This window comes from Lactuca virosa, chromosome 4 (genome assembly GCF_052849685.1).
Source record: "Lactuca virosa cultivar CGN04683 chromosome 4, Lactuca_virosa_CGN04683_v6, whole genome shotgun sequence".
In the NCBI taxonomy this organism is placed as follows: Eukaryota; Viridiplantae; Streptophyta; class Magnoliopsida; order Asterales; family Asteraceae; genus Lactuca; species Lactuca virosa.
This window is the reverse complement of record NC_136429.1, coordinates 426,166,486-426,175,184: the sequence shown is the minus strand read 5'-3', so window position 1 is coordinate 426,175,184 and position 8,699 is coordinate 426,166,486. Positions and strand designations below refer to the sequence as shown.

General features: G+C 35.4%; 1 long non-coding RNA gene and 1 pseudogene across 7 annotated transcripts; one reads left to right on the top strand and one right to left on the bottom strand.

Moving 5' to 3' along the window:
* Nucleotides 1-4,054: 4,054 nt before the first annotated feature.
* LOC145109017 (large ribosomal subunit protein uL24z pseudogene) lies at nt 4,055-4,644 on the bottom strand (annotated as a pseudogene).
* A 718-nt stretch (nt 4,645-5,362) lies between these two features.
* LOC145109016 (uncharacterized) lies at nt 5,363-8,368 on the top strand. 7 transcript variants are annotated; one of them, XR_013708702.1, is made up of 7 exons: nt 5,365-5,756; nt 5,865-6,254; nt 6,411-6,698; nt 6,757-6,789; nt 7,087-7,142; nt 7,360-7,505; nt 7,721-8,006. It is a non-coding gene; the product is annotated as an uncharacterized LOC145109016 (long non-coding RNA). The 7 variants fall into 7 exon arrangements; XR_013708701.1 differs by having other exon boundaries at nt 5,363-5,756; nt 5,865-6,698; XR_013708707.1 differs by lacking the exon at nt 6,757-6,789 and having other exon boundaries at nt 5,366-5,756; nt 5,865-6,698; nt 6,790-7,142.
* Nucleotides 8,369-8,699: the final 331 nt, after the last annotated feature.

Sequence of the window (8,699 nt, the reverse complement as noted above, 5' to 3'; positions counted from 1 at the left end):
GAAGAATATAACGACTAACTAACTTTTACACATAATTACACATTAAACCTTCTACTAATCACTATTTACAATTCTAACCCTCTAAGATTCCCCCTCAAGTTGGAGCTGGAGAATAAATGTTCTAAAGACCCAACTTGCTTATAAAGGGTAAAAGTTTCGAACTTGGTAATGGTTTTGTAAACATATATGCTAATTGCATAGCTGATCGAATCGGAAGCAACTTTATAGACTTGTTTTCAACTTTCTCTCGCACAAAATGACAATCGACTTCTATGTGCTTGGTCCGTTCATGGAATGTAGGGTTAGTGGCTATTTGAATCGCCGCTTCATTATCACAAAACATCAATGTAGAATCAATGGCATGAATTCCAAAATCTTATAATAATTGTTGAAGCCAAATAAGTTCAGAAGTAGTTGTTTCCATTGCTCTATATTCAGCTTCTGCAGAAGACCTGGAAATTGTTGGCTGTTTCTTGGTTTTCCAGGAAATAAGAGAATTTCCAAGAAAAATGCAAAAACCAGTAATAGACTTTCTCGTTTCCTTACATGTCGCCCAATCAGAATCACAAAACCCTTTCAATTGTAAAGGTGATTCTTTGGAGAAAACTAAACCTTGTCCAGGTGATCCTTTTAAGTATTTAATAAGATGACAAGCTGCTTCATAATGAGGAACACACAGATTTGACATGAATTGAGACAAACATTGAACAGCAAAAGAAATGTCTAGACGTGTGATGTTCAAATATAACAATCTGCTAATGAGACGTCTATATTTAGAAGGATCAGAATACACTTCACCAACATTCTTTTGAAGATGAATATTGGGATCCATAGGAGTAGTTTTGGGTTTTGCAGCTAATAAACCAGCATCTTCAATGAGTTGAAGAGTATAATTTCGCTGAGAGACAAAAATATCCTTCTTGGATTTGGCAATTTCTAATCCCAAAAAATATCCCAAGAAACCCAAATCTTTCAATTTAAATTGGTTACTCAGTTGTTGCTTCAAGAATTGTATTCCTTGTGTATTTGGACCAGTGATGATTATATCATCAACATACACAAGTAATGCAACATAATTGTCTCCAATGCCCTTATGAAACAATGAATAATCGGATTTGGATCGAGTAAAACCCAAAATCAGCATAAATTGAGAAAATTTGTTGAACCATTGTCTTGAAGCTTGTTTAAGTCCATAAATGGACTTATTTAACTTGCACACCATTTTTGAACCTTTGTGTTCCCCCTGAATCTGAAATCCTGGAAGAATATCCATAAAAACTTCTTCGTGTAATTCGCCAATTAAGAATGCATTATTTACGTCCAATTGAACCATTTCCCAATGACGAATTGTTGAAATGGCTAAAAGCATTTAAACTGTAACAAGCTTAGCTACTGGAGAATATGTCTCAAAGAAATCAACTCCTTCCTATCCTCCATTTCTTATCTCTCCGCCCGCTCCTTCTTCCTTGCTTCTTCTTTTTCTTTGTCGAACGCCAAACGTTCAGAGAAACTAAGATTATTCGATCACACGACGCTGTTATTTTCTGCATTTCGTCAAAGTCCATGCTGAAATCCGATGCACCCGAAGAAGTCCATTTTCCCTTCCTCTTTGCTTTGTCCCTACCCATCGGTCGGACAATTTCTTCTAGCTCGAGTTCGTCCTCCTGATTTAAATCTAGACCGACCCGAGCATCGGAGGAAGTTGTGTAACCACTAGAGCCCGTTTTCGTTCGCTTTGATTGTTGTACTCCAAAAATAAAATCTTGCTCGTATTTTTTCCACCTAGGACATCTAACCAATAATTTCCAACAATCGTGTCATTTGAATGGTTTTCTGACTTCCTCAGGGTAAAATTGCAAAGCTTCTTGAAGTATTTCTTCGTCGCCTTGACCGCTTTTTCGTTGGGTTTTTAGGTTGTTGTACAACCCGTTTATTTTTGAAACCCCCTTTGGTATTTCTTGAAACTTCAAATTTAGTTGGTGTTTCGTACGGTAGGCGTCTTCTTTTTCTAGCTCCTCCCGAAACCGTTCTAAAATGCGAAACTTAAAATGCTCTCCCGGTTGTGCATTTCCCTTCTTCGAATCCTCAGAAATGTCAACCCAAACTTTTACCAAAACTAGCTCTTCTTGTGGAAGTCATGTTGTCGGCTTTTGTCTTTCCGGTTGTGCGACACCCTTGTGCGCTTGTTGTTTTCCTTTACGTTGTTGTGGGGGTGGTGTGGGTTGAGTTTCGGGAACCATCTCTTCTTCTTCCGAGTCATCCAACTCATCGACAAGTTGGAATTGTTGTTGGGTTTGGGTTTGAGTTTGGGTTTGGATTTGAGGTTGATTTGGCAAATGTTGATCGGGAAAAACAACAAAGTTTGAAAACAATTGCGGAATAACATTTGGAACTTGGACCGGGTAATATTGTCTATCATTTTGGTATTGAAATTGTAGTGGAGATTGAATAAGAGCATCGAGTTGAGGACGATAAACACCTTGTGATGATGAATCGATAGCAAAAATGTTTCGAGTAGGGTGCTTAAACTCGAAACATAAGTTTTTTTTCTTTCTATCGGAGGTTGGAGTTTGATTGTCATGATTCATTTATTATTTTTGTTTTTGAAGAAAATAGAGGTTGTAGAGGGTTTGTTTGAATGTTGAGTGAAGGTAAACAGTTATGAGTATTTATAGATGTTTTAAAGGGTAAAAAAAACAAAAACAAAAACAAAAAAAATTAAATTTTAATGCATATAGCCGTTGGTAAAAAAACATGTTTTACCGTTAAAAAACGGATACTTCAAAAAAAAAAAAAAAAAAAAAAACTTTTCCACAAATCAACGAAGGAGAGAGAACGTGGCAAAAGGTTCCCTCACCCGTTCCCGCACCACCATTCCCCGCACCGACGGTGCGGTGTTCCGCCGTACGGGAAGAGTCATGCGTCTTCCCCCGCATACGATACCGCCGGACCTAATTAACATAAGCAAACATACTTCTAAAAAAATCAACAACATATTTTACAAACGCCACAACTCAAGGATTCTTTTCTAGTTCTAATTAAAAAACAATCTTTTTGCATTAAGACTTTTTGTATGAATTAAAAAAAAAAAGAAAAAAAAAAACCTACCCCGTCTTCTTCAACAGACATGAAAAAAGACAAGACATTTGACCACTTCCAAATCAAACACCACAACACCTTAATCTCTGATTTCTGGTGGAGTTACTCACGTTTACTTATACTTAATCTCGGATTTCTAATGGAGCTGCTCATAATGATGATATGTGTTTGATTTGGAAATCACAAGGACATGTAGTGTTAGTGTAATGTAGTGTATAAAGTAGTCTTGTTGAATGTTATTTCAAAATTGCTACCTTTTAGAAATCATAAACATTGTTTATGAAAATTTGTCTTACATTTACATACAAAAAGCTTCCATCACAATTATACACACTTTGAATTAAAATAAGAAAATTAATTTCTTAAGGATGCAAAAGAGAATGGATCAAGAAAACATTTTGTCTATTAAACTTAAAAATCGACCTAAAAATAGCTTGACTCAAGTTTAGGCAAAACAAGCTAAGCTTAAATTTTTTTCAAACTAAGAACCAGAAGTTAATTTTTTTTTGTAGTATCTGACAAAAAATAGTTGTAAGTTTTTAAAGTATATAAAATTAATAAAAACATTAAAACAAAAACTATCAAAACTAATTGAAGGCATCCACAAAGGACTGGATGTAATCTAGAATTGATAACCTTCAACCAATTCTGGAAAGTAGAAGCCATGACTTCATCATCCAAAGAATTCATGAATATCTCTGTTCCTAATGCTTGTATGGAAGCATAAATAGGTCAGTCATCTTTCATCTGTAATCACTTTGATTCCATTTGAGCTCAATAAGAACAATCTTACATTCTAAAATGTTAAAATTATTCGAACATTCGACCTCAATCATAACCAGGAACAACAGAGTACACTATAATTGCTTCAAATCAAATTAACCACTTACTAGATTAAGTAAATCAAGTATGGATAAGTGCATTAAACAGATCAAATTCATAAAACCCATAAGAGTAATCACCCAAAAATCCTTATCATTATAGAAAAAAGAAAAACAAAATTTGAAGAAGCATTTAATAAGATAATTAAAATGTTGCAAACCCTAATCGATCTCTTGAAGAGAAGCACCGGCAGCAACGTCATCGACTGTGAACTTTCCCTTCGACTTATCGGCGGCGCGCCCCTTGGCTTTCCGGTCAAGTAGCGACTTCCGATCCTTATCAAGCTTCAACTTGGTGACGACGACCTTTGAAGGATTGATTCCTACGTTCACTGTTTGCCCGTTAACTTTCTCACGGGTGATCCTCTCGATATGGATAACCCACTTCCGCCGGTAGACCTGAACCACCTTACCTTCACGGCCTTTGTAAGTTCCACGCACCACCTGCACCTCGTCGTCTTTCCTAACGGGAACTGACCGGACGTTGTGCTTGGTTCGTAGTTCGGTGGAGAGCGGCGCACTCATCAGCACGCGGCGGACGCTGGATGGAGCGGAGAAGTGCGCCTTCCGGCACTTGCGGCGGGAGCTGGTGACTCGTGGGTTGTACTTCATTTTGAGCGTCTAGGGTTCTTGGCCGACGAAACAGATTGAAACGAATAGTTATAACTTATAAAAGAAGAGAGGGAACTAGGGTTTCATGTTAAATTACGAAAATAACCTTGATCTTTAGTCTTTTTACAAAAACACTATTGCTAAATTGTATTTGGTTTTTGGGCCCCTTGGTTTTTCGTATTTTTTTTTGTATTTTTTTAGATAAGAGCAATATGTTATTTAATAACTCATTAAAGATATATCAAATTGATTATAACAAATATTCTATTTTTTTAACATGTTTCTCAATTATCTCTACAAATACATCGTATGACTAGGGTTGTTCACATAAAACCGAATTGTTCAATTGGACAATTTGGATTGGACTATTTGGTTCGGATTTTTGAATTTTTAGATGAGTTTCCAGTAAAACCGAACTATTATTTTAGATTTCGGATTGGTTACGGTTTATAAAATTAAAAACGAATAGTCCAAAAAAACCGAATAAGAGTTGATTATTTGTTTATTTATATATATTTGTTCCAAATATACATCTTTTAGTTATTTATTAATTTTCTAAATTGTATTTTTAAATAGATTAGAAAGTATTATCCAATAAAATACTTCAATGTATACTTTTCAATAGCTTTTTATCTATAAAATATTAAATTATAATAATTTTTTTAATAGTTGTTCATAATTTTAATTCCTACCAAACAATTTATATATATATACTAATTTACAACTACATGTGATGGGTTAATTTTTTTTGTTTTCTCTTTATCAGTCGGTGGTTCTTTTTACCGAGTGCTATTGATACGTGTTGTTCCACCGTTTTCTTAACCAATTCTTTCCATCCACATTTGCTACCTCCACCGATCGATATCTTCTCGATTCTACTCATTTTAGTGTTTTCCTTTCATCTGATTTTTTCTGCCCGCTTTTCTTTTGGAACATTGAGTCATCGATGATTCTGTTTCCACTCCGTTCTCGCACATACTTCCCTCCTCCGACGTCGTTTTCATCTCCGGTCTCGCACACCTTCTGAAGGTGGTTTTGATTGGCTCCATGGATTTCATTCGATCTTTGATTTCCTCTTTGTTCTTGCGTCTATTGCACAGAACGAAGAGGGACACGGTAAGTTCCGACGATGACGATGTACCCTACCTCTGCAATTGATTCAACGTAATATTACCTCCTTCACCGTCCTTTGTTGATTTCAATTATGGGATTAATCGATTCAATTATCGATGTCTGTTGTTGTTTAAAGATCGTTTCAATTTTGTTATTCAGTTGATGATATTATTGGAGGAGAAGGGCGGCAGGACGCAAGGCGTCGGTGAAGACCAACACTAACAATCTGATACCCACACATATTTAGTTGTTGAACAACTTCTTCCTTTTTCCTCCTTCCACACAGTACATGACCAAGGTACTTCTCCGTCCACTGTCAATCTTCTACCCCTCCTTGAAGTTAGTCCCTCCACCGCCAATACAGAGATTGTGACGCCGGCGAGTCCACGTCCACCACAGAAGCAGGAGTCGATGACACAGCATCTGCCTCAACCTCCACCAGTTCGATTGAATCTTCCGTCGATGTCTTTGTTGATTCTTCTATGGTCTTCATGCCCTAATAGTTTTATGTCGAATTGGCAGTGCGGCTACTCGAATTTGCATCTTCCGGTTCGTTTTTATGCTCTTTAAATTCCATATCAATGCATCTAGAAGAAAGTGTTGCTATGTGATAATTACTTTCTTTTATCAATTATCATCACGAATTACCTATTACAGTATTAATTTCTAAGCGTTGGGATTTTGCATCCGTTGCTCGAACATTAGGGCATCTATCAAAAAGTGCTTTAAGTCATGAAGATTGTTAACGACCTAATGAAATCTCCACAAATGGCTGTCACAATGCAAGAATTCAACAAAGAAATGATCAAAGCATGAGTGATTGAAGAAATGGTGAATGATGCTGTTGATTTTGCATTGGATACAGATGACATGGAAGATGAGATTGAAGAAGAGGTTGATAAGGTGTTAACCTCCATAGCTGGTGAGATCGCTGCTCAGCTTCCAGAAGCCGCCAGGAAGGGGCAGCTGAAGGAACCTGCCACCCTGGCTCAGGTATACCCCCCTGTTTTAATCTTTCTTTAAGAGATTAACTTTTGATTTGGATTTGTAGGATGATGGTGTTGACGATGAGGATCTAATACAGGTATAGGGTTACGAACAAAACCCCTTAGGTTTGTACTACCTAAATCGTAAATTGTTTGATTCTCCCTGGAGTACCAGTGGATATTCAGAGAATTAATCAGCTCATTAAAACTATAAACAACTCCAAATTTGTTTATTTTAATCCAAACTAATCAGAAGATTACACTCATACTCTTGCATCTCCTATGGTAACATGAAGGTAGATTAAAACCCAAATCTTTTATATCAGAATTCACACAATATATATGCAAATGAAATAAAAAGAAATATATGGATCTAATGTAAGCTTATGAAACAGGATGGTGTTAATGAAGGTGAAGATCCAAGAGCTGCAGCCATCTCGATTTAATTTAGGTATGAATATGCATAAATTTTTCTTCAAATTCTTGAAAACTCTCTGATTTTTTCATATACAGTTTGATTGGGAATGAGTTTGTGAGTTTTTTTTTTTTTTTTTTTTTTTTTGTGCGATTGTTAAGGAACGAACTTGACATGGAAACAAAAAGAAGTCAATCTTTGTATCACTTACTGATTTACCCTTTGCTCATAATGTTTTTTGGTTTTATTATAGTTCACCCGAGTGCTATGCGGTACACATCAGATGATGAAATGAAATTTTTCAATCCAACTACAATTTTGAAGGAGGTGCAATCAAAACCACCAGTCTCTGATTCCTTCCCAAATTATTTTCCTGCAAAGAGAAATCTTGCTGCTAGGGTCTGCTTTCTATCTTTTGTTTTATGACTTTATCCTACACTTATCAGAAAGATCACTAATGTTTGTTTGACAATAATACCTATATAATCAAACTAAACCCATATATAAATAACATAATTTCCTAATTTGGTTATGTGATTCTATGATTCTATTGATTTTCTTTGTGATGTTTCTGTCGATTAACATGACATATGTTTGTTTGTTTGTTACTGCAGTTCAGGTAAACCCAATAACAATAGATATAAATCAAAGGCCAATATCATCATAGTTCCACAACTATAGCTGCATTATGAGATTACTTTCGGGTTTGAATGATAGATTCAGTTTACATATTTTACTGGCCTTCTATTTTTTTTATTCTCTTTTTTTTCATTTGTATGATTCATTTGTGGGCAAAGAATGATATATTCAGTTGACATCTCTTAGATTACAGGAAATATGTATGTTTTATCGCCTAATTTTATGGAAGGTTGACATGTATCAAGTTATTTGCTTGCAAAACTGGCTTTGGATGGCTTTAATTTTGGAATTACCTTGCTCAAGAAGAAGTAATATCTTCTCTTACATATAGGTGTGCGGGAGAAGGCTGAAGTATAAAAACATTTCCGATTTTACCCTTGGGTTTGGAGCGACTTCAAGTGTTGCACAATTTTCTTTTCACATGCTAGAATTTTGGGACTATAGTTATACATAGATCGTGCTTTGTTTCTTAAACTTCAAAGATGCAGTGCAGGAATTGTTTTATATATTTTTTTAGCATTATACATGCCAAGAAATCTCAAAAACAACAGTTAAGAGTTTGTTAACACATGCTGACCATGAACACAATTAGAAATATTTGAATTTAGAACATTCAAATTGAATGTGTGGCTGGTAGCATTCTATTTTCATAGATAAATACTTTTTTTGTTCAAATATGACATCCTACTATTCTAACCCCGCAAAGCGGGGATTCTTCACTAGTTTATTTTAAAGTTGATTAATATTATGTTATATATATTTTTAAATATTCTGCTTCTTGAAAACCGAATTGTAAAAACCGATCCAACCGAATTGTAATTTGATTGGTTCGGATCGGATTTGAATTTAGTTTGGAGTATTCGAATTCACGTTTTGAAAACCAAAATTAATTTGGATTTACCTGATTGGATCAAACCGATCCATCAAAACGAACACCCTACGTATGACAAAAAA